The following is a 25,340-nucleotide window of genomic DNA, read 5'->3' on the forward strand; positions in this document are numbered from 1 at the left end:
GAGACAATTCAGTTTTAAGACATAAGATAAGATTTTCATTGACTGATTCAAGAAGTTATATGGCAGTAAAGACCAGGGATAAAGTCTCACCTAAATGTTGAAATGGAACAAATTCATTCTTACTTCTGCTAAACACCTTTTTTCTAATGAAAGGATAGTGTGGAGCCAGAACTTCACGGGCAGGGGCAGGAAGCAGAAGAGGAAATGCAAGTCCATCGTGGGGCACGCATGTATGTACATCAGGGCAAATTCCAGTCTTCTGGAGCGGCAAGGCAGCATCCACATATGGAGTTATGTATTATTTAATCATTTTAAATGTAGGACAGAAGTGTTCATGCCATGATATTACAGAATACTAAAAAAAAAAATTCAGCCAACTTTAAGAAGCAGCATGGCAACAACTAATTGCTTCCAATATATCATCTCCTAATCTCATCAGAAGTAGGCCACAGTTTTGGACCAAAGCATTTCATCCAGAGGGACTGCATACAAAGCGTGCAAGTCTCCCCCCACCTACATCCCCCCAAATCGGACAGCAGTGGAAGGCCCAACTGAGAATTGTTTTGTTAGGGGAGATCAGCAGTCCCTGAAAATAATTCCAGTACTGCGGAGAAAACCCCAACTCCCAGGTGAGTCTCGGCACTCGCTCGTCTGTGTCGCCATGGCAACCGGGTTTTTGCCGCAATCTCAAGGCCCCCTTCTCTGCTCCACAACACTGCCAGTGTGTATGTGCGTGTGTGTTTGTTTAGAAAGATTTGGGAGAGAAGTAGTGGAATGCAAGCCGCTGACAGATTAGTTTACAGTGAAATACACAAAGCTCTCAAAGTCAAAATAAGAAAGAACAAAAAAATCAAAACAAAACAACAACTATGTATGTGTCCAAGATAAACATTTATTGAGGGAAAAGTTTAACCCAAAGTATTTGGTTTCTCAGATTAAAAAAAATAAAAATAGAGTTTTAAAATTGAAATGTATAATCACGCTTCTGTATTTGTAATAGCAATCAAAACAATATTACAAACAAAATTTCAAGACAGTTCCCCTAAAATCTGCTTTCCTTTTAAGTTTTGTGAAATGTCTTGGCTAATTCTGATTAGCACTATATAATAAAGTAGATTACTGTCTATTTGGTTGGCAATGTAGCCTGATGGCACCTTTATCGTAGAATATGGGGTCGCCTTTGGGGAGTTTACCACGTCTTGACTGACAAACAGTTTAGTGAAGAGGGAGCCATGAATTACTAGCAACATCAGAACAAAATTGAGGAAAAAAATGGCAAATCATAAAGCTTAAACTGTGTACCCTTTGCAAAGTGTTTCCAATTCAAGCTTTTTAAAGTCTCGTTTCATTGGTAAAATTTAAAAGAAGCTAGCTTCCCTAAAACGTATTCTTATTAGCTTTGGCACAGGTCTGTATGAAGGGGTTCACACTGAAAACAGAAATCGATAAATACAGTAGATTATCTTTAATCTGCTGATGACACCTTTTATTGTAGAATAAAGGTCACCTTTGAGGAGTTAGCCTTACCTTGTAGTTACTTCAGTTACAAGAGTCATTTGATGGCTGTTGTATTGTTAGGACATGTGTGAGACAAACTTTAGAGAATTATTGAAATTATGATGAATTATTAAAAATCATGAGGGGCAAAACTGAACCTGGAAATTTAAGGATATCTACTGTACACTTCATCGCTTCATAAAACCTCAGTTAACATATGATGTGTTTAAAAAATTTTAAATGTTCTTCTTTATGATGTCTAATTTTAATTTTACTTCCAGGTAATTGAGTCAAGTGTTCCGAGTATCAATGAACACAATAAGAACCAAGTCCTACACTTGGGTGTTCTTGCTGATCAACACTAGGCTGGCTGCTGGTGTAGCAGTTGGCATGATCTTCATTTTACAGTCAAGGTGAGCAAACTTCTGATTTGAGTCTGGATTTAATAAACACACAACTTAAAATGAGTTTTCATAGTGCAAATTAGTGAAAAAATGAACTGGTCTTACTATGACCTTGATAATGAATATCTGAATGCTGGAGTGGCATCCCTATCTAATTTGTGTGGCATTCTCATTCACTGGCCAATATGCAAAGCTATTTTTATATTAAAAAAAAAAACCTTGATACAAAATAAAATCTACTTGCCACATCATACTCCCAATCATAATAATCATATGTTAGAAGGCTCACTCTCTCTGATGACTCCCTCAGCTCCAACTGTCAATTCTGAAATCTCCAGACACGCCGTTCATCACTGAATTGTCGTGAAAGTTCCACCCTCCCAACCAAGACTCAGTGGTATCACTACGCAGCACAATGAGGCTGGAGGTTATTCGCCCTCCGCTCCATTCAACTTCTGACTAGTCCACTCGTTTTCATCCCTGCCTGTTGATTTGATGTTTTAATCTGAAACGTAAAATACATCTGCTTTTGAAGAGTTAAAACATAATTATTGAGTTTCTCAGATTTGGGGTTTTCATTTCAGCTTTATTTGTTCCATGTGCTTTTAGAGCTAAGAAGTTTAGGGAGCATTAACTTGATCTATTTTCAATCAAGTATACAGAGAAAACAGACCACGTTACCCATAGTGTGCTATTTCTGAAGATTCTTGGCCTCACAAAGTTTTTGTAAGTCTGGTTCATCACCTGGTATTTCTAACGTAGTGGGATTGAGTTTTTAATAACGTGTCCTTCTTGTGTTTATGCATAAGCACACATTGTTAAGATGCCTGGCATCTCTATGTTGTGACGTAGTGTTGCATTAGCGAATGCCCAGAGATGGCATTCCACATCAAGGCAAGCTGTTGTTGTTTGTCCACTGTTGCTTTTTTAGGCTCCCCACCTTTCTAAACTATCCAACATGTTTAGAAAATAAATGAATAGACATTTCTGATTTGATAAAATCAGTTGAATTTTTAACTATTATACATTTCTTAAATCCATTTGCTAATGTCTTCACTGTTCATGCCAAAATTATGAGCTGCATTACAGGCATGTGATTGCTGTAATTAGGCTTTGTTCTTCATCCTGTGACCCTAACTCAGTATGAGTGGGTGTCACAGTGCATGCCCTATGTGAGTGTATGTGTGCTTTATATACTTCTTTGTAGAGAAGAGCCAAGCAAAATGACACCTTTTATTGGCTAACTAAAAAGATTACAATATGCAAGCTTTCGAGGCAACTCAGGCCCCTTCTTCAGGCAAGATGTAATACAGAAACTGAAATTTTTAGTTAGCCAATAAAAGGTGTCATTTTGCTTGGCTCTTCTCTACATTCATAATGGCTAACACGGTACAACACCCTAGTACTATATACTTCTTTGCAAATATTTGTGATGTTAGAAGTAGGATGAGCCAACACAGATGCAAAATGATACTTGAATGGATGTTTGTTAGTGGCACAGTGGTTAGAACTGCTCCTGTGCAGCACTAGTAGGCTAGATGTAACTCCTGGTTCAGCCGTTGGCAGTATGATGTATGTGTGTGCTGCTTGTGCCAGTGTTTGTTTGTTCTGGGTACTCTCATTTTCCTCCCAAAGACATGAATGTAAACTCTAAACTGGCCTTACAGGGGTCTTTTTATGAGTGTTTTCCCATTCAAGCTTAGTTCCAGCGTTCTGTTCAAAACTACTGAAGTAGGCTTCCACCCCACCATTAACCGAAACTGGATTAGATAATGAATGGGTGACTCTTTTATACAACTGCAGTGAAAGTGACAAAGCCTTTAGGTCTCTCTCAAAGCCATGAATAGTAGAAAGTTTATTAGACATACATGGATGTGTTAGATAAGCCACCCAATTAAACAAGAAGTTTAATTAAAGACAAATTGTTTTTGAAGTACCAGGTTTGAGAAGCCCTGGTAGAAAAGATGAATTTGTATTGTGTCCAGAAAGGCCAGCTCAGTGACAGCTGGCAAGAGTTGTTACTTTTATGAATGCCTTTTCACTCTGTTAGAGCGGAAAATGGACATGGCAGGCACTCTGCGCCATTAATGCTGAAGTTTTCTGCAAACTGACTGTCATCGATGTCCACTACTGCCTCTGCAGGTGATTGCATTTACTGCAGATTTCAGGTATAAGTGAGTCTCTTCTTTGCTGCACAGGTCATACTCTGATTACTTGTTGTCACTATTAGACTTAACAGAACTTTTCAACTCCTCCTTCTCCTCAAAACACACAGAAGAACACACACACACACACACACACACACACACACAACTGCAAATTTCCAAATTAAAGCGAGAAGCGAATGCATAAATTAGCATGCATTACCCAGCCTCCCCATCCACTTAACATGCAAATCTGCTGCAATGTTTCCAAACACCTTCTGCCACATATTCATTTGCGGAATTATAATTAGACTAATCTTGCATAATTAATAAGGAGAGGACCCCCTTACGCGCACCCACACACGCTTGCACCCCTGTGTTTTTTGTTTTTCCTTTTTTGTTGTTATTTTGCGTAGATCTGTTAAGTAATTACAGTGTGAGAACTTTGTGAACTGCTTGCCTTAAGACAGTAAAGTTAATGCTTCCTTCTTGAATACACAAGCAAGAGCAAAATCTGCTTTATAAAAATTAAATACACATGCATACATCCATTAGACTGGTACAAAAACAAGAGTAGCAGTAATTTGCATTGCATTGCTCAAATGGGAAATTAATTTGAATGCAAACTAATGCTCTGATTATGTTCATTGAGAAAGTCTAAAACATGGAGGGCACGGGAGGCACATTGCTAGAGTGTATCATTGTTTAAAATTGGTTATATTTATCCTGGATTGCATTTATTAAGAGACATATAGTGAGCTGCATTACTGCCGCATAGGTTTGTTATTAGCCGTGGTACTGTCTGTGTTGTGTTGAGTTTTCACCTTCTTTCTATGATTCTGGTATTTTCCGTCAATGTCTCTGGATTCCTCCACAAGTTGAAAGACATGCTGATATGCTGAATGGTAAATCTAAAGGGTGAGGGTGCATGTGTGTGAGTTTGCCCGACAGTGGACTGATCCCTGTTCTGCATTTGGTTCTGTCCATCACCCCTTAGACAGTGGAAAGTTCTCAATAACCTCATACTATAACACAGATTCAGAAAATGGTTGGAGGATTGAATTGAGTGTTCTGTTTTATTACTAGTGGAAGGGTGTGATCTTTATAGCCCCTTAAATCATGCAGAATTTTGGAATTATATCAATGATTTCAAATTGCTGAGCAGGACATCTTACAGTACATTTGAGTATTAAGTTTCTGCTTGTCATGGCTTTTCCATCATCACACTAGATCTCTGTAGTTTTAAAGAAATGTAGACTACCTCTCAGATACAGGAACAGTCGGTTTAAGTGTTGTTATGGTAGATGAGTCAATTTATGGAAGATCCACGCACCTATAACTAACACCTATGGAAAGAGTGAATATTTCTCTTTAGAAATAAGCACCAATGTGTGAAGCAAACATTCACATTTGATTATCACCTTTGTTGAACTTTGCTTAAACCGATAAATTAAATTTTTGACAATTACCCCTCTTACCTAACCTGAAAAGAAGTGGTGAAGTAGCTTTTGCTGTTATGTACCTCAAATTTGGAATACTTTATTAATAGAAATTTTCCAGGCTAATACTGTTGAACAATTTAGAAAAACTGCTGATAACCCATTATTTTAAAATGGCTAGATAATAATAATAATAATAGCTACATTTTAGTTGTATCCCTATTAGTCAACATGGGCACTGAATGATAATTTTCCTCTGGGCTCTGCAATTCTGTACTAATCTGTACCATTCTGTGCTTTCTTTTCTGGTTCTGCTGTGGCGGTGATATTCCCCCTGCATTTATGGACTGAATGGTGGGTGTCCCAGATATCCATATGACCATCATTAAATTCTTTTCTATATATAATCCACCAAGACACCCGACCACAGTAGTAGCGAGGTGGGAGGGGGGTGTGTACAAAGGGTAGGGACGTAACCAGTGGGAGCGTATGAGTCGCACTTAGTGGGAATTCCACGGTTTGCAGCCCGAATGGGGTTCAACGGCTTACCCATGCCTTTCTGTGCCGGATAGACACACGCTCAATGGAAAGACACGGTTGTCTAAAACGGGTTGGTGTGAGAATACAACAGTAAGTGAATGAAAAGATGAAACTCTGGAGAGAGCAAAATACAACACAATAGTGAACCCGTGGCATAACAAATGTCGCATAATTATTTATTGATGGTTGGACACTTCTGGAAAGACACAGTTGTCTAAAAAGGGAGGGTTTGAGGATACAACAGAAAGTGAATGAAAAGATGGAACTCTGGAGAGAGCAACATATAATTGTCCGTGAGTGAAGAAGACGCATGTTTGTCGCGGATGCGAATTGCTGTATGTAGCGTGTAAAAAAGTTTGCTATGGTGCACGTGATCATGCGTCGTAACCGAAAACTCGGTTTTTAAAGACTGCTTACTTCATTGTGTTTTAACCTCAGTTGTAAAGGATTGTTTTAAGGATCCCATGGGATACCCCTCGCAAACCGTTTTACACGCTGCATATGGCGATTCACCTCCACGAGAAACATGCCTCTATGAACAGTCAACGTGGCTCGGAGGTGCCAGGAGTTGGTGGGCGTGGCTCCTTCCTGCATGCGCCATAGGTGTCTTACTTGTCAGCGGCTCAGTGAATCCACGCCCCTTCCGGCGTGCTTTCCATGGTTTTCTTGCCTTAGTGAATTATATATATATAGATATTAACTTATTTTTTATTTCATCTTGTAAAGCACTTTGAGCTACATTAATTTTATGAAAATGAGCTATATAAAGCAAACACAACTGGTATCTGCTGGCCAGTCTAAGACTTCACCTTCCATGTGCTAACCTTTTCTGGCATAAACTCTTTCCACCAAACAACCCGCTCTTTACCAATCAGAAGTGTTGGGTACTAAGGACATCCTGGGACACTAATTCAAAGCAGAGGACATTCCCTCACCCTGAGATAGTTTACAATTTCCATTCAACCCAGTTATCAATGAGAGTCCCCTAAGTAAATCTACACAGTTATGGAGCAAATATCATGCAGGACACATCCATGCTGGGAATTAAAGCAAAGTCCAAGCACAATGCTGTTCACTTTTTTATTCTTCTTTATACTCCTGTATAATAATAATAATAAGAAGAAGAATATTCAAGAATGGGCTTGGCAACTGACTTGGCATGTCAGAGTGTTCCTAATTGACATGTGAGATGTACTGTAAAGACATCTACTGTTTTTATTCACTCAGCTAGTCTTTTTTTACCCCTTGTAGACATTCCTTTCATTGTGGGCATCACATTACACCTCATTTAAGATGACACAAAAGTAAAATACTTGGAATTTGAAGGAGCTTATGGATGGTACTAAATGTAGACTGTTCAGCTACATATGACAGGGATAAGATAAGAGCAAAGGAAGGAGCAGTTGAAGCAATTATTACAAACATCAGACATTTTGAGTAATATCAGTTACTTTAATGTTGATCATTTCCATTTGAGATATAGTGAGAACCACAAAGTTAAATGAGCGTTAACCAACTGGAGCAGACATATGAACTATGGTGGTACAAAACCATATGGCCTCAGGACTCAGCTTTATCACTGTTGGTCAACACTGCATGGTAGCAGGTGGAATAGTAGTTGGTACTGCTGTCTAACAATTCCAGGAGTTGATGTCACTGTTCTTTTCTATGTCTGTGTATGTTTTCTCTGAATTCTCTAGGTTTTTCATCAATATTCCACATTAATTGGATATTAACTATTTCTTTCAGATGTGTTTGTTGATGTGTATAAGAGTGAACACTGTGATGGACTGACATCTGTTCAACTATGCTTCCTGAACACTGACAGGACAAATTCTATCACCCAAAAACCTGTTTTGGAATGAGATGGATTTAAGGATTAAAGGGTGAATGGTCTTCATTGTAGGGTATGATTTCCTTCTTCTGAAGACCAGCTGGAATGAACTGACAGGCAGTGCAATGAAGCCTACTTTAAGGTTAGTTCTCATTACACTTTAGAGATAATTACCTGGACAGACTGACTACTCATTAGAGACTGACCTTGGAGGAGCTTGTTGGTCAGTTGGCCTAAGTCAGCCAGACTTTGAACAAAACTTCTGTGAGGAGAGTGATCTCTCCATCAATGTTGTTTTTTATCAGTATGCTGCTGCTGGAGTATGTGAATTTCCCCTTGGGATTAATAAAGAATCTATCTATCTATCTATCTATCTATCTATCTATCTATCTATCTATCTATCTATCTATCTATCTATCTATCTATCTATCTATCTATCTATGATTCTCCATCTAATTATTTAGTAGTTAGGTATTATCTTATTTGTATGTTAGCTGATAATATCTGTGCTTACATAGTATGCATTTGACAGTTTTTAAATCTAAGTCACTCTCACATAAGAAACAATAAATAGTTCCTGTAAGAAAAGCACAGAAACAGAATATATGAGCCAATTCAAAGGTAGAAGAATGAGACTTCAGATGAATGAATAGAGTTGTGAGAAGAAATCAAGATTGGAAATTATTTGACCTTAGTGAGTTTTGACTTAAAGCTTCTAACCTACCAAAAGTCAAATATAGATGTCAAGAATCAATTTTAATCTTACTCAAAGGTGTCAATAGCAACATAGGCCTCGAGTCCGCACTAATTGGTATACAAATAGGTATTTGAGGCATTTGAAAAGAATTTATTTTAAAAGAAAAGCATGAAACAAAAACTTTGTGACATGGTGACTACAGTGCAGAGTGTCACATAGCTGTCTTGTGATGAGCACTTACTGAAACTGTGCAGGGAATTGGGTCAGCGTGAGAAAGCAGCAATTGCCCTGTCAGTCAGTCAGTCCACTTCCCAAGCAGTTAAAACAAAAGAGCCGTCACGCTAGGCTTTAGAGCTAGTATCTGCCTTCAGACATGGGAAATCGACCACCAGAGCCTTTCTCTTCTCGAAAATTGTCTATGACTAACCTTTCCAAACAATGGAGTCTTCTAATTGGGACCTTTGGCAAATGGAGAGTTTGAAAGGTGGCCCTAAAAAAATAAACTTTTCCTCCCACTCTCAATCTCTCTCTTTCTTTCTTTCTCGTTCTATATTCACATCTGTAAGCTGTTGAGTGTTAATAAGAATCTTATATATCCTCTGTTTCTTTTGGAGATAAAATATTTCAGGCTTGAGATGGAGAAGCCAGGGCTGTTGTGTTTATTGCGGGGAATTCTCCAGCTGCTGTGAGCCCCATCTGCTCTGCCAATTCAGGGCTGCTGCAGCATTGCTTTTAATTACAGCACAGCGCCTCTGCTGCTAATTGCAAAGTCCTGCTAACGGGGGCATTAAAGCAAATTGTCAATCTTTAGGAAATTAACACAACGAGTCTGCTAATTAGAAAGGGGAGAAAACACACAGACACTCTCACTCTCACACAGGCATGCCCAACCTTCACCTCTCACAAACAGAAAAGAAATCAATTCTGAAAGTGGATCGATATCTTGTCATGAGGCTGATCAAAGAACATTTATCCTGCAAACTTCTTAGAATGTAAATGTTGTTACTTTTTTACCCAAATAGATTTATTTTAGCATGGAACAAAGAAACAAAAGTAGATCACAGGCTGGACACATGACAACATGCTTAGAGGAACGCAATATTTCAGAAACAGACATGGGCAATATTGGAAATTCAGATAAGAAAATTAAGGCTAGAGATGCAAGTGTATTGAAGAAAATGACTTCAATAAATACAAGAACATTTGATAAGATTTACAAGATTGGTAATGAGTACCGAAGCTGAGGATAGAAAACTATAGATGAATTCAGGAGAGACAGATTTTCATTTCTGATGAGACCAAGGCAAGTGTATATATATGGTATATATCTTATATATAAACGTCTATGCACGGAAGTATGTGTGTCTGTCTGGCCTGGAAGTGCAAGGCTACAGCATGGAGTTCAAAGAGTCGGTAAGGCAGCTCCAAGTTAACAAGTCAGAAGAAGAAAGAAGGACGAGGCTACAGCATGAAGCTGAAAGAAAGCAACTCTGTCGTCAAAGGTAAAACACAGAGGAAAGACAAAAGAGAGAGAAAGTCGCTTAGCTGTTGATAGTCAAGGGGGGCGAGCATGTCCGCAAAATGGCTTGCGCCTTCCCCAGACCACCTGGGGGCGACCACCCTGGTTCCTTTGGGGGCCATGGGTACAGAGCTCTGAAGCTCCACCCTGTAGGGACCCATAGTCACTGCCAGGGGGTGCCCCCATGCCATTGGAGCCCTGGACCTCAGCACTTCCGCCACACCAGGAAGTGCTGGAGCAGGGACATATATATATGCCTGATTTTCTTCCCTTGTCTATCTTACTTTAATTGGCATCTCTGAAGCTCTAAACTGGTCTGGTGTGCGTGAGTGTGGGAATGCATGTGACTGACTACGTCAGTGGCCTGTGAAGATCTGGCTGCTCGTTATGGATTGGTTCCTGCCTTTTGCTAGATGCTGCAATTATAACCTTCGGCATCTTTAAAACTGGGATATGAAGGTTCAGTGAATTTAAAGACATATATATAGGTAATAAGAGAACACCACAAAACAGTTTTTAATTGAAAATGAAAATAATATTTTTTAGCATAAAGGAATAGGAGAGGAAGAAGACCAATTATAGAGAGACTATGAACTTAGAAATGAAATAGTAATCATAAAAGCAAAGGTTCACTGGGCCCACCTGTACCCAGGTGAAAAGCACTGTCTATTTGGTGAAGGGGCTTCCCCGCCTGCCCACCTTCGAATATCACATAAAGGGATACCTAACTCCTTTATCTTTTCCCTGTTTCTAACATACCTAGTGAGCCTTCGCTGAACTCATTTCACTCTGGACTAATTGAACCTGTAGCATGGAACCAGCATTTAACTGCAAACTGAGATCTCTTCGAGGCCAATGCCTGGTCTAAATTTTAGAATCTAGGTTATTCCACTAAACCCTCAGTTTTCAACTTGAACCTGAACCCCAGTTCAACAATGTTAAGAAGGGCATGCATTCTTGGTGGATATCATGCTGCCTGCTCTCATGTTAGTCAGCAGGGACCAAGCTGTTTAGTGAAGGATACTCTTACTTCAAAATGCAGTCTTATAAGAAGATTCACTGGCCTCTCACCAATTCTTCATAGATTCACCTTCTCCTTCAATGGGTCTGATGTTTAAACATCTGCGTTAAGGAGAATGACTGTATATGGGTTGGGTGTGGGCACTTCACACTCGAAAGGTTCATCTCACCCAATGAAAATTCAGTTAACATTTTAGCTTATTTTGACACTTAGTTCCCTCCCTACAAATGCACGCAATAGAATGACACCCTAGTAATGCCACTGTCTGTGGCACTGCCTGCCCTTCACCATAGATGGTCCTGTATTTTTACATTAGATACTGTTGTTGTAACCACCAACGCAGGTGACACATCTACAGAAGTTTCAGCACTTTGCTATTCCTCTCGACCTACACTGCCATGTACAAATGCTCTATTATTGTGCATGTGGGTTCCCCTGAACCACCACACTGACATTTTTTGCCTCAGGAGAAAGCTTTGTCAACCAGACAACTGTTTGCTCTGTATAATGGCAGAGACAATCCTACTGGACAAAATGACCCATGTGGAGTAATGAGCCCACATGTATAATAATAATAATTATAATGCTTTAATTAATACTATATGTTTATGGGAATGAAACTAATAACAGATTAGTCAATGTAATCCTTCTCCCATATGTTTTCTCTCTTACAATTTTTTAAACATAAAATAATGTCACAATAAATAAAAAATAATTTTGAACTTTATTGCTTTGAATCAACACCTTCATGTAGAAAAAAATATGAATGAGGGAATACTGTGTCGAGAATAACATAAAGTTGAGTCTACTAAAAATAACAAATTCTTTAGGTCTATCCTTTCATCATGTTCTGATCCAAACATGCAGGTCAGAACTTTGGGAATCCCTGAAGGAATGGGTGCAAGGCAGGAGACAACAGGGTACTCACAATCACTGTCACAGCACAGCCCTGCAATTAGCTAACTTGACTACATATCTTTGCATGATTGGAGTCCACAGAACAAAGGAAGAATCTGAAGGCGTTTTACCCTGAAAATAAACTGGAGTTCAATGACCATCCACTGTGCCACCCTTACCTGATCCTGTTCCTAACATTATTCATGCTGCACAGTATTTGCTGTGCTGTTTATTGCCATTTCCTCACCTAAATAAGAAGGCTGTCTCCTTAATGTAGAAATCTTGCATTTCAGCGGTATCTCAGCTGCTTAGCGACTAGATGGATATATGTTATTGACACAAAGGTCGTCCAATAATTGTTCAAGTATCTCTTGGTGGATGACTCTTTCTAAAATAGGAGATTTCAATTAAAGGTAAAGTCTGAAGCTTCCATGAGTGATAGTCAAATGCTAATCTTATTGACTAGGCACCAAAAGGTAAAGTCTGAAGCTTCCACGGTTGATAGTCACATGGTAATTTCATTGACAAGAAAGCACAGTACCCAAAAGGATATATATAGAAACTTGATTGTCCGGCAAACAAGTGCAAGTGACAAATCTCACTCATCTTCTTACCACCCTATCTTAGAGTTTCTTGCCCTTTTCTTTTGAAAACTGGTCAAAGAAAGCATAAGGTAAATATAAGAGTGTAGACAACAACAACAACAACATTTATTTATATAGCACATTTTCATACAAACAGTAGCTCAAAGTGCTTAACACACAACTTGACAAAGTATAGTCAACCCCAGAGGGTGGGAGCATGCACTGATAAGACATTGCCGAACCCACCACACAACAAACCACCTGGATTGGGACCCAAGTGCAGTGGGTGACACCTCAGCACCACGCTGGAACAGTGTGAGGTGTTTTTATGGTTGTCATGTTATGTGCCAGTCCTACCACCAACCCCAAGTTTTCCATGTAAGTTTTCCAACCTGTGGCCAGGTTAACGTTACACCCAAGATGAAGCAGTTGCAGGTTAAAGACCTCGATCAAAGGCCAAACAGGGAAAAGTCACTTGCGGCATTTAAAGGATTCAAATCAGCAACCTTCTGATGGCTGGCACAGATCTCTAGCCTCAGAGTCACCACTCTGCCCAAACATCAAAAACATCAGAACTCATCCAGTAATCCAGTTCAACATTTTAAGTAACACAATTTACAAAGAAAAAAGTGGAAATGCTCAAGGGGCAGGAGCTACCTACCTCACAGCGATTTGACCTAAGTGATTTCAGGGAGGGATGACTTCTGTACAGAGTCTGCATTTTCTTTCTATGACCACAAAGAGTTCTTCCCTCAGTCAAAAATTGTGCAGTTAAATCAGCTTGTAACTTCAGCACAGATAAAGCCATAACAACGATCTAATTCAAAAAAGGAATGGAGGCACAGCCCTTTAAAATGTATAATTAATGATTGATGCTTGTCGGTCATTTTATTTCTGTTTTAATGTGGTGTATACTGTTCTTCTTTCCCTTGAATTTATCACAGTGGACTGGTTCATTGCTTTATTTATTGTGTGTTTATGCCCCTGCTAAATATTTATCAAGTTTATAACATAAATGGGGCATGTATACAAAGGGCTGGAGCACTACAGATGGCTAATTTTAACCCGGAAGGGATGGGGGAGGGGGTGGGGTCTCTGCCTCCAGTGTTGCCCACCAGGCCACGCTGCCTGGTGATTAAAGTGAGCGGAGGGGTTAGGTCTCCCAGGAGAACTCAGCGCGCAGTGCAGATGTCTGGGAGTGGCTGTGAGGTATGGGACAATGGAAGGAAGACATCTGTCCCTCCACATCGAAGTGCATGTGCTTGTCTCGGGGAGCTCTCAGGTTCCCAGACTCTGACCTGACTCGCGGTGCTGTAAGTCAGGGGCGGGGGCAGCAGACGGCCTCCCATTGTCAGCCTTTCACCTCCTGCCCAGGCATACGCACCAGAATGTGCTTGAAATTCAAAAAGGGCTCTAAATCTGCATTCAGAGTCTGAAATGTTCGGAGCATTGAAAATTGATGGAGAAATACAGGGGATCAAACAGGCAATGCCCACAAAATAAAAAAATCAAAGGCCAGGCGACGGGGAAAAAAATCAACTCGTCTTCTGAGAATATGTCTGGTGTGCCAGAAATTCATTCCTGAGAGTGGAACATTTCTTTAAGGAATTTTGTATTAATTTCCATACAACAGAAGTGATAAATAGTATAAATTATCACATGCCTGCAGAGACTTACTTTAATTCTTATACAAGTATCTAAATATCAATAGTCATCAGTTGAATGTATATTTTGTTTAATAGGTGCTGGACAAGTGTTTTTTTTATCTAGGTGGCATGTTGACCAGCGGGTAAGACCTAAGGTGCCTTGTATTTGGGGATTATACATTCTTGTCTTTGTTTGTTTTTCTTTGTTTTTTTCTCAGATTAAGATCCCATCCAGAACAGATTCATGACACGTACACATCACAGCCAAAGGAGGAACTAAACTAAACTAAAGGGAAGATGGACAGGTGTTTCCATGACAAGTCAGCTGGGTATATCATCTCTCCATTAAAACACCCAGACTGCAAGTTCAGTCTTACATGTCCTCTTCACATCTTAGGCCAGAAAATAAGGTGCCAGTACAATCAAGACAATTACATAGTAATTAACCTGTACTGTTAAATATTCAGCCTCATCTCTATTGCTTATGAAATAGGTGGCAAACCTTCACGTGAAAATTGTTAGTAAAGAGATGGTTGGATGATTTCATACTACTTGAATTTATGATTTTGCTTTGCTTATTTTACAACTGAAAGGCATGGTGGCATATTGGTTAATGCTGCTAGCTCGCCCTCCTTGGCACCAGGGTGTTCTATCTGGCTGTGCGTGTGGAGCTAAACCATTCTCCTGTATCCACATAGGTTTCCTCCACATCCTTCACTAATCACATGCATGGTAGTTTAATGTTAGGTCAACACTAAAATTTACCATGTGTGCATGAGTATGGAGTGATGTGATAGTCGATGTTCCATCTGATACTGGCAGACATAGACTCCCTACAGCCAAAAAAGCGAAAACTTAATAGAGGCTACATGAGTTCAATGGAGATGATCATTTTTTGCTAGAAAAATAAAATTTACTTTACAAATACAATAACTGATGCTTGATTGGCACTGTCAAGAATTGGTGTGACTCTCTATGCCTCTGATCAAATGGAAGCTAGTACAGAAAGTGGGACCCATTCATTAAATAAAAAAACTAATCAGAAAAGAAAAATAGAGAGATCTTCTTGAATGGCAAAACACTGTGAAGGAAAAAAACAATTGCAACTGATCTAAAATGATAACAAGGCGATATTTGTATAATATAACATGACATTTCCTGCTCATTTCAATTATAGATCATGGAAGACTGAATCCATATTGACATCACTAGTCTGTCTGTCACATATCCCAATAATGCACAGACCCAACTTAGGATAATAAACTTGACAGGAATGTACCAAACAGACATGGGGAGAACATATAGACTGCTTACACTCAATGACTAGGCACCGCCTTTATTTTTTTTTACAATGACACTTAGTCCTAAATGCAACCTGAATGTACTTCTTGTCCACGTTGAAACATAAGGCAAACATATGTGATGACTTCCAAAAATAGCATTAAAACATCTGGGTGCAAGGAGTATTTGGAAACCTCCCCTTGTGCATCAATAGCTCATCATACATGGCGCAGTCAGCCAGGGACTCAAAACACCATTGAACTAAATTAGAGCAAATATATAAAAAAAAAAAAGAGATTTCTTTTCAATTATTACTGAAGTGAAGAATTGAACTGGAATCCTAAAATTTGCAAGCAAATCAATCCATGTGTTTGCAGGATGTAGGCAATGAACTTCAAAGATAATAAATCATTCGACTAACTTATATATATATATATATTCACTTTGAAGTGGATGGACATCCCAACAAGGGTTTGTTCTCAACTTGCTACCAAAATGAGCTCCAGCTCAGTGATTGATTCTGACTGGTGAGCATCTACTACTACAGTTACCAGGGTTATTCAGTTATCAAATATGGGTATATGTGAATGAAACAGACCTGTACTTGTTTATGTTTGTTATTCTAAGTTTGTCTTCCAGGAAAAACACTACATAAGACTATATGGAATTGAGAAAACAAATACTATACTTAGGCTCATTTTCAAGTAGTGAAGTGGTTAATGTTACTCTTTCACAGTTCCTCATATCAGGGTTCTGTCTTGGGTGAAGTGTGTTATTCCTCCCTGTGTCTGTATGGATTTTTTTAGTCACTGTACCTTTTCTTCCATATTAAATAAAACATTCGAACATCTCAGATACATGCATGTTAGATTAGCTTTCAAGTATAAAATAGCCTTTAGTAAAAGTGTAGGTGAGTGTTCCTTTTGAAGTACTGCTGCCCCATGCAGCTTCAACCCCTGCCAATGCAGTACTCTCAGGTCAAATGCACCAATTGTTGTTGAGCTTCAGAATGGTGACTGCATTCAGCCATTTAAAGGGCAAGCCTAAGAAGCCCGCTGGTCTACAGTGTCAGTGTTGCCCCACTAACAACCACAGGTAGAATTTCTGCCCATTCTGGACATGGGTGAATATACTCAGAGTAGAATGTGGTTGACCAGTGACAATTTAAGCTTGCTGCTGCCATACCTTGTTTAGTCAGCATTAATATTCACAAAAAGTAATGCTTCCAAATGTGAAACATGATTTATTTCCAACTCTTCTTAATTTCTGTTACTTACAAATAACTGATAGTCAGATTAAAAATCAGAAGAACTGGCATGAACCCTATTATTAAAAGATGATCAATGAAATGATGACTGTATTATGATCCTGAAGCAAGTTAAATTGAGAGCACAGTTACAAGCGGGCTTCACATTTTATAAGGATGCCAAACCTCAGATCTTCTAATATGCACACCTACAATGGCTCCCACTTCTGACCCTGAGAAGAGACTTTAGAACAGATCTGTAATCACCAATGAGAAAGTCCATTTTTGATCTTTATCATTTCTGTCAAAGTTCTGTCACTTTGATATATTGTAAAATGACCCATGAATGAGCTAGATAACCACTTGATCATGAGAAACCAGTCCATTTCAGGGCCCACACACCCATATATCCACAATTGGAGATCCAATTGATAATCAGCCTAGTACAAAGACTTCTTTGGGAGATAAAAGATAAAAAACAGTGCCTGCATGGCAGAACATGCATAGTCAACACAGAGCTAACAACTGTGAACAAGTGAACCTTAAGTACTAGGTTTCATTTTTGATAGAATATATTTGTTAATATGGGTGACACCATGTTGCAGTGGTCTGTGACAGGTTTTCATGCACTCCTCATGTGTGGATTTTTCTCTGCATACTTCATTTTTCTACCAAAGACATATGCGTAAGATTCATAGGCAGTTTTCGTTGGTCTAATGTGACAAAGCCTTTCTGTGTGCATAAATGAATCCTGCAATGGACTGGCACTCAATCAAGAACTGATTCCATCCTTGCACTCACATTGGCTTCTCAATAAATAAAAGTGTATTATGTCAAAATAAATGAACTGGTATGAATTTAATCTGCGAAATATCTGTAAAGCCCAACTACAGATAAATGCCCAGGCAAAGCATGAAGGTAGGTCAACAAATTTTGAGGCAGGCTTTTAGGGAGAGCAGCATAACCATTTCACCTTAGCTTATTACAATGCAGAAACACAGAAGCTGTCACATGCTCACCCTCAGTCTGGTCCAGAAATCAAATCATTAAAATCTGGTGGCCACACTAATTAAAATCAGGAGAAGAATCACAGACCAATCTTCTGTTGTGTCCAAACACACCACTGCATGTCCATTCACTGGCCTAGCACTATGTGTTTAAGCCTTCAATATGCATGACAAAGAAGCTGGCCATCTTACAGACATACGCACGCATGCACGCACAGGCGCGGCAGCTCTCTCAGAGGATCTGTTGTCAGAACAGCAGAGAGCTCAGTTTTTGTTTGCTGTCGTGTGCAATTAGGATCACTTTCTGAAGGTGACAGGAAGATATGCAAGTCTCTGGGTGCGACAGAGAATGACAGGTCCCAGCCGTCTCACAACAGGTGTCTCACTCGTTCTCTCTGTATCTGCATCTCACAATAGGAGGCATTCTCTATATTATGTTAAAAACCATCAGCAAAATGTAAGACACCAACAATCCTACAGTGAGGCCTGTTCTGGTGACAGTTTAGGGTCGCAACAACAATTTAGTTACAATAGCTGATTCAAAAAGCCAAGCAAAAATGTGTAGTAGTGTTTCACTAAGTTTGAAATCAAATTCTTACATGGCAGACGTCATGCTGAGAATCAGGGCAGTTTGAATTCATGGATATTCATGGATATAAACCAACACTATTTATAACTAAAGTGAAGAAACATTTCCAAAGTGAAACACTCTCTGTTTGCTGGAACCAACTCTGGACAGTGTGCCCATCCATTGCAAAGGCCAATTACGTGCATATCAACACCTACAACAGTTTGAAATGGCCAGTTCAGCTAACATGTACAGTTTTGGTAATGGAGAAGGAAAAGCAACCAGAAGTGAACCCCCCAAAAACATGGAGAAAGTGTGAAAACTCCACATGAGCAACAAACTGGTGAAGTAATTAGATATGTGAAAAGACGGTGTTCCTGCAGCATAGATAGATAGATAGATAGATAGATAGATAGATAGATAGATAGATAGATAGATAGATAGATAGATAGATAGATAGATAGATAGATAGATAGATAGATAGATAAGGAAGGCACTATATCAGAGATAGATAATGTTTGTGGCCCTGGCACCCAGTTATACCTTTTCACATTCTTTGATGACCCACAAACAGCATTTGATGAGAACAGAGGGTTTACCCCTTCATGAATTAAGCATGATTAAAAGATCACTTTGGGGGACGGGATCTCCTTGGTCAAATGAACACAGAAATGCTGAAAAATATTGCACAGCATTTTTGATCACTTTAACAGATGAGGATTGTGTCACGTGTGACAATAAAACTGAGATAACCTGACTAGACTACATTTTTTATCAGTACATACAGTAGCCTTGCAGTTTTAAAAAAGCCAACACAATTGTCCATCTGCATATCATTATTGAGTTTGCAGTACCAATCAATGATCAGCTTTGAGTGCTTTTGAAGTTAATTAAACAAAGAGGAAATAAAAAAAATGCTAATTAACCAATGTAGGCAAGTCACAACTGAACAGAATGAAGCATTCTATAAGAATGTGATATGAAGGGAACAGGATACTGCTTTTGAGGTGGTAAATGTAATTAGGAAGTTTGGATTTTTTTTTTTTGTTGGTAGACATTTATTCAAACTCACTGTATATTGAGGTAATACTAATATTTGGCCATGATGCAAATGGAGAGATTGTTAGCAGTTTTTAGCTTTGAATGAATCAATTTTAAATCACCTTTGAAATATTGCTGAATATCACTTTAATATGGAGTTCTTTTGCAATTGCTTTCCAACACCACCGAGGACTATATGTAGCATGTTCAACAGTAATCAGCTTATGTGAAATAATATTATTAGCCCTGTTAAAAAATAAAATAAAAATATTGTATACAAAAAAGGTATTAGATACACAGTACTTCTGATTAACATATGGCACTATAACTGAGGCCTATTGTCCTACTAAATTTCCCCGGAAGAGCTGGGTAACACAGCTTATAAATAAATATACACCACAATGGCTAAAAAAAGAGAAAAAAAACTTCTCACTTGGCAGACAGTCACAGTTAGACATTATACAGGCAAAATTTTGTTGGTATTAAGGAGCTGCAGTCATGCTTTCTGACACATATCTGCTGAAAAATAAAATTGGCTGAAAGTCCTCAATGTTAGTGTGTCAGAGAGAGGATGTGCAGCACTGCTCATAATGGTACTCAGTTTTGCTTTAATTTGTTTTTTTAACTTCACTATGACCTCCTGGGGGTCCAGAGTGTGTCTCATAACAGAGCCTGCCCTTTTAATTAGTTTGATTTAGTAGGCCCCTGTTAACATGAACTACAATAAAACAGTTTGTATATATTATATTATATTATATTATATTATATTATATTATATTATATTATATTATATTATATTATATTATATTATATTATGGGCGGCACGGTGGCAATCTTCTAAATTATTCTATACATTATGTAGCGAGGGCAGCACGGTGGCGCAGTGGTAGCGCTGCTGTCTCGCAGTTAGGAGACCCGGGTTCGCTTCCCGGGTCCTCTCTGCGTGGAGTTTGCATGTTCTCCCCGTGTCTGCGTGGGTTTCCTCCGGGCGCTCCGGTTTCCTCCCACAATCCAAAGACATGTAGGTTAGGTGGATTGGCGATTCTAAATTGGCCCTAGTGTGTGCTGGTGTTTGTGTGTGTCCTGCGGTGGGTTGGCACCCTGCCCGGGATTGGTTCCTGCCTTGTGCCCTGTGTTGGCTGGGATTGGCTCCAGCAGACCCCCGTGACCCTGTATTCGGATTCAGCGGGTTAGAAAATGGATGGATGGATGGATATATTATATTATATTATTATTCTGTCTTCTTATGCATTCATTTAGTTTGAGAATTATCTACTTTATTTTTCAACATACTTTCCACTCTGAAAATAGTAATTTTTTTTGTTTTGCTAAAAGCCAGATATTTATAAATTAATTAATATCATTTTCTTAGTTTTTATCTATGAGAACCTGTCTCATTCAGTATTTCTGCACAGACACTCCTAGTGGTCAGTGGCCCTGCAGCTGTCACAAATGGAAAGCCTATTTTGCTGTCTGCTTCTACTCTTCACTCCACTTTGACAATTGGTTGGAGACCAGGGACAATGTTGAACCGTGTACTTCTTTATGGTGAAGCTCCAGTTGTGCTTTAACAATTTTTCAGTAGCCACTCTTTTTGTCTTTGTTTTATGTGCTTAAACTGCAATTGTCTGCAAAGAAATGATCCATCTCCAGCATTTTTAAAATTGCGACTAACAGATGAATTTGTTATATTGTATGTTTTGCTTATATAAGATATATTGTGGCTCTGGTTGAAGAAATGATTTTTAAAAGGTGATTTCTCTTTTTTGAAATTAGACTGAACATAAAGTGGGTGAGCCGAGACTAATCGTCATTGTCCTCCTTACTTGTTGCTGTAGTGAATAATAATGACTGTACTGCCACTGAAATTATGGTGTCAATAAAAGTTTAAAAAAACTTATTACCTTATTTAAATTGACTGTTATCTTTAAGCTGCTCAGGTAGGTCTCATTCATGTATTCTTATATTGTCAAAAATCATTTTTATTTTATGATGCAATAAACAGATGATCTCATTTTATTGACAGAAATTTCTGATCCTTGGTGAGTTATTTACAGACAATGCTAAAGGTCTTCGTCTTGTTGTTGGCAAACATGAAAATAATATATATAGAAATTGTTTTAAAAATGTCCATTATCTGTGTAAAAGAATAAAGAAAGTCAAAGTTTTCAACTCAGTTGTTATTTTTTGATTTTTCTTTAACCAAGAGAGAACTGATTTTGCAGTTAGGAGTTACAATATTTTTACTGTATCTCATTTGGACATAGGGTTTATGCCCATAAACCTATAACAATTTCAGCAAAACCAACTAAATCAAACTCCAAAGTCATATTCAGACATCACTACATATCATAGTGTTACAGTAACTGCATTTGGGGTACTGAGATTTTTAGTCAAGAAAAGGCGGAGTCTCACTGCTGATTGGCCGTGCTGTTCAAGTGGAAGCAGCAGGCTGGTACTTACAGTCAGATGAACAGTGTGTCCTACACTACTTCAAAAAATTAAAATGAACACCTCATTATACAGTAGAGCATCAAAAAATGCCACACATGTAACGTGTGAACAGTATGACAGAGACTAAGAAAAACTAATGGAAGTGTAAAAGACTATGGAAATGCTATTTTTTAATTTACAGTTTTACTAATTAGGTCAGATCTGGCTGTGTGGACCCAATACCTTTATGACCTGAATATCCTGTTTTATTAAGTACTTGATCATCAAGAAAGCTGTTTTTCAGTTCACACTGACAAGTAAAATTGAATAAACATATCATCTAAAATGGGTTTAACATCACATTGATACATTAATTATGTATTTCAATCCATAAGTAAAATCAAATTAGAAAAGCGGAAATACATGCCTTGGCATTGTGGGTTATTTTTGACAATGTGGGATCCATGTTGAGATAAGAGCAATGGACACAGAGGGACACCATGTTGCCATGAAAATGATCTTCGATTTATGGCTTTGCTGCCATTGGTTAGAAAAGGAACTGCTTTAGCCATTAAGATGCACTACTTGGGAAGGTGGTAAGAACTAATTTAATGGACTAAGGCATACAGTGTAGTAATATAAATGTAACACTTAGTATCTTCTCTGACTTCTTTGTTTTCACTCGTCTTTTTTTCTTTTCCTGCTTTTTTACATGTTTCATTACAGTTTGTGGGATGTAGGGGGGGCTTTGGGTACAGCTGATGACTGATTTGACAGTTTGCCTCTGGCCTACACGGTCCTCCATTGCATGCGTGTCTGACAAGCAGCTGAAGCTGTGGCCGCAGCTTGTTTTTAATATTCAGCATCCTCTGTGGAAACTCCCCAACTCCCAGTCACGTTCTCAGAGCCTGATTTCTTTCTGTAACCTGATTTCTTGGTTCCAGTTTAACCATTGCAGCTGACTGGGGAAGGACTTGGAAAAAAAATGGACAATACATCATATTTGCCATTGCCTTCAATGCAATATCATCATTCTCAACAGATGCAGGTTCAATGTGCTACACTGGACTATCATTTACTATAAAACAGATAACTCTATTATATAGCAAAACCAAAAGAGGCGAAAAGCAAAGGTTAATGAGAAGGAAGAGCCAACAACGATTGCTGCCCACGCAACATGTGCACAGAGGAATGACAACATCTGTTCATCTTCTTATAGCCAAAGACCACTGTGTGAAATGCTCTTGCTATTCACTTCTGCTTTGAATCATTTTTTTCTCAAAAAAAGCTGCAGTATAGTTTATCACTTTACAGTATACGTTCACCTTCACCTCAACCACAATTTCAAATTGAAGCTTTGATTCATCCTTGACTGCTTAAAGTTTGTGAAGCATTTTTGATAGTTTTAAAGAATACCGAATGTATGTAGAATGAGCTAGAACCTTGTCCAGATTTAATCCCAATTAATGTCAACCACAAGTTGGATTACCTGTTTTTGGCTCTTTGAAAACATGACATTAAATACAATTGAAGAGAACATTTATAAAACTACCCATGAGACCATATATAGGAAGATGCAGGTTTGGAACATGAATGAATGAATGATGTTCCTCCTATCCAGGGTTGTTTTTTGTATTTTGTTCATTGCTGCTCTGCCAAGCTCTATTCCCTGTACCCCTGTTTGTACTTGATAATAAGTTGATGACCAGATAAAATAGGTTTGTAAAACTCAAACTATTTTAGTCATTTTCATAAAATAGTAGACATCTGTTATGAATTATGCTTATAAAGTTAGGGTCATAAGTCACATATTCAGTATTTCAATGATTCTACCAATATGTGAGAAAATTCACTAACTAAAAATGCTGTTTTTGAAAATGGGCTTCTTGCACTGAATGGGTATTGGAAATGTGATTGGTTTTAGTTCTAATGCTGAATTACAGCATTCCATATGAAAAATATGGCTATCTCCATTCATCCTTCTATCCATTAATCTGTCCCTGTACTGAACCCATCAATCTATTTCTCTACGGAAATCTTTTCAACTACAGGTTATGAGGAACAAGAACTGGAAGCTGATCTGGTTAAGAAATCAGATGGTTGGATGTTTCACTCTGTCACTCTGGAGTTTACACATTCTCACCATGTCCACATGGATTTTTCCAAATACTCTGGTTTTATCAGAAACATTGGACAGATTTTTGGTATTAGCAGTGGTTACTTTTACAGTATTTCACACTTAGTCATGGTCTTTTTGACGTCTTTAACAATTTAGAAAACCTTTAAAATGAGGTTTTGAAGTTGTCCTACTTGTGTGACAACGTGTGCCATGGGTGGACTAGTTACCTGCCATGTAATGCCAAAACAGGTTGTGCAGTCCTGTAATGGACTAAATGGGTGCGTAATGATAATAAATTATTTTGGGAGAACCTCCCTAAATCTAGACAGTGCCTGACAGTATATATTGCTGGCTACGTCAAATTGATTTTTGTTTGTTCGTAGGCTATGAGATTTTTGTACCTAGTGAGGCAAGTTCACCAGCACTTCAGGAGATCATTGCTTTTGTCTGGAGATCTTTGAGTCTCTGACTTTTTTCTGCTTTGTCTTTGAGTTTTGCTTCTGGATTACGTACTAGTGTAGGATTACCTTTTGGGGAACTTCTTTTTGTTTATTTTTACTATTTTCAGAGTTTTCTCCTGATTTTTGTATTTCTTTCAGCAAACACTTTATTAATATAGATCATTTGTTTGACATTTTGCACACAAGCCTGAGGTTTATAGTCATGCTCCTGCTTTTGGGCATTTCTGGAGATTTTGAAATGTTAAGCTAGTTTTCATCACTTTGGGCCTAACCAAGCCAAAGTCAGCAGATAATAATCTGATGCAAGCTGGTCTGGGGTGAGTCTCTACTGGCCTGCCAGTAAAAATCCTGACCTGCTTTATGCCTTTATTTTGGAATCCTCACTTTCATTTTGCATTTTTTGGGACCCTAATTCACAACAGTTATGACTTCATTCACTACAAGGCACACTCATATATACAATCACACATATTTAGAATCAATGACTGACTTCAAAGTGGTGGAAAAACAGAGAAACCCTGGGGGAAACCCCACACAAACATGGGAGAACTTTCAATCTATACAGATGTGCCCCCTGCTAGGACTTAAACCAGCAATTACACCCACTTCCCATTATGCCTGTTGTGATCTTAGGACTTCCATAGCACATAAGGCCCAAAAGTTTCAAAAGCACTTATAGTAATGCCCACGGGGAGAAGCACTATTAAAATCCCCAGCTAGATACAAATGGGCCTCAAAGAGTCTTTAAAAAAATAAAAGATTTATTCTTCACAAAATGCTGTTCAATAAAATTAAGTTTGTAAAGCCCAAGAAGCAAAGGACTTTCCCAAAGCATTAAGGCAATTTAATGCGCACTAAGTCCTAATACAGTGATCTAGAAACATAGTCAAAAAAACAGAGCAAGAGACAATGAAATATCCAGAATTTCACAAAAGCATAGCAAAACACAACAAAACTCCCTA

General features: G+C 38.5%; 1 protein-coding gene across 2 annotated transcripts in view; it reads right to left on the reverse strand.

The window, feature by feature from the left end:
* The window catches only part of ebf2 (EBF transcription factor 2), a 144,572-nt gene that overhangs the window by 32,129 nt on the left and 87,103 nt on the right, over positions 1-25,340 (reverse strand). The window lies entirely within an intron of this gene.

This window comes from Polypterus senegalus, chromosome 11 (genome assembly GCF_016835505.1).
Source record: "Polypterus senegalus isolate Bchr_013 chromosome 11, ASM1683550v1, whole genome shotgun sequence".
Classification (NCBI taxonomy): Eukaryota; Metazoa; Chordata; class Cladistia; order Polypteriformes; family Polypteridae; genus Polypterus; species Polypterus senegalus.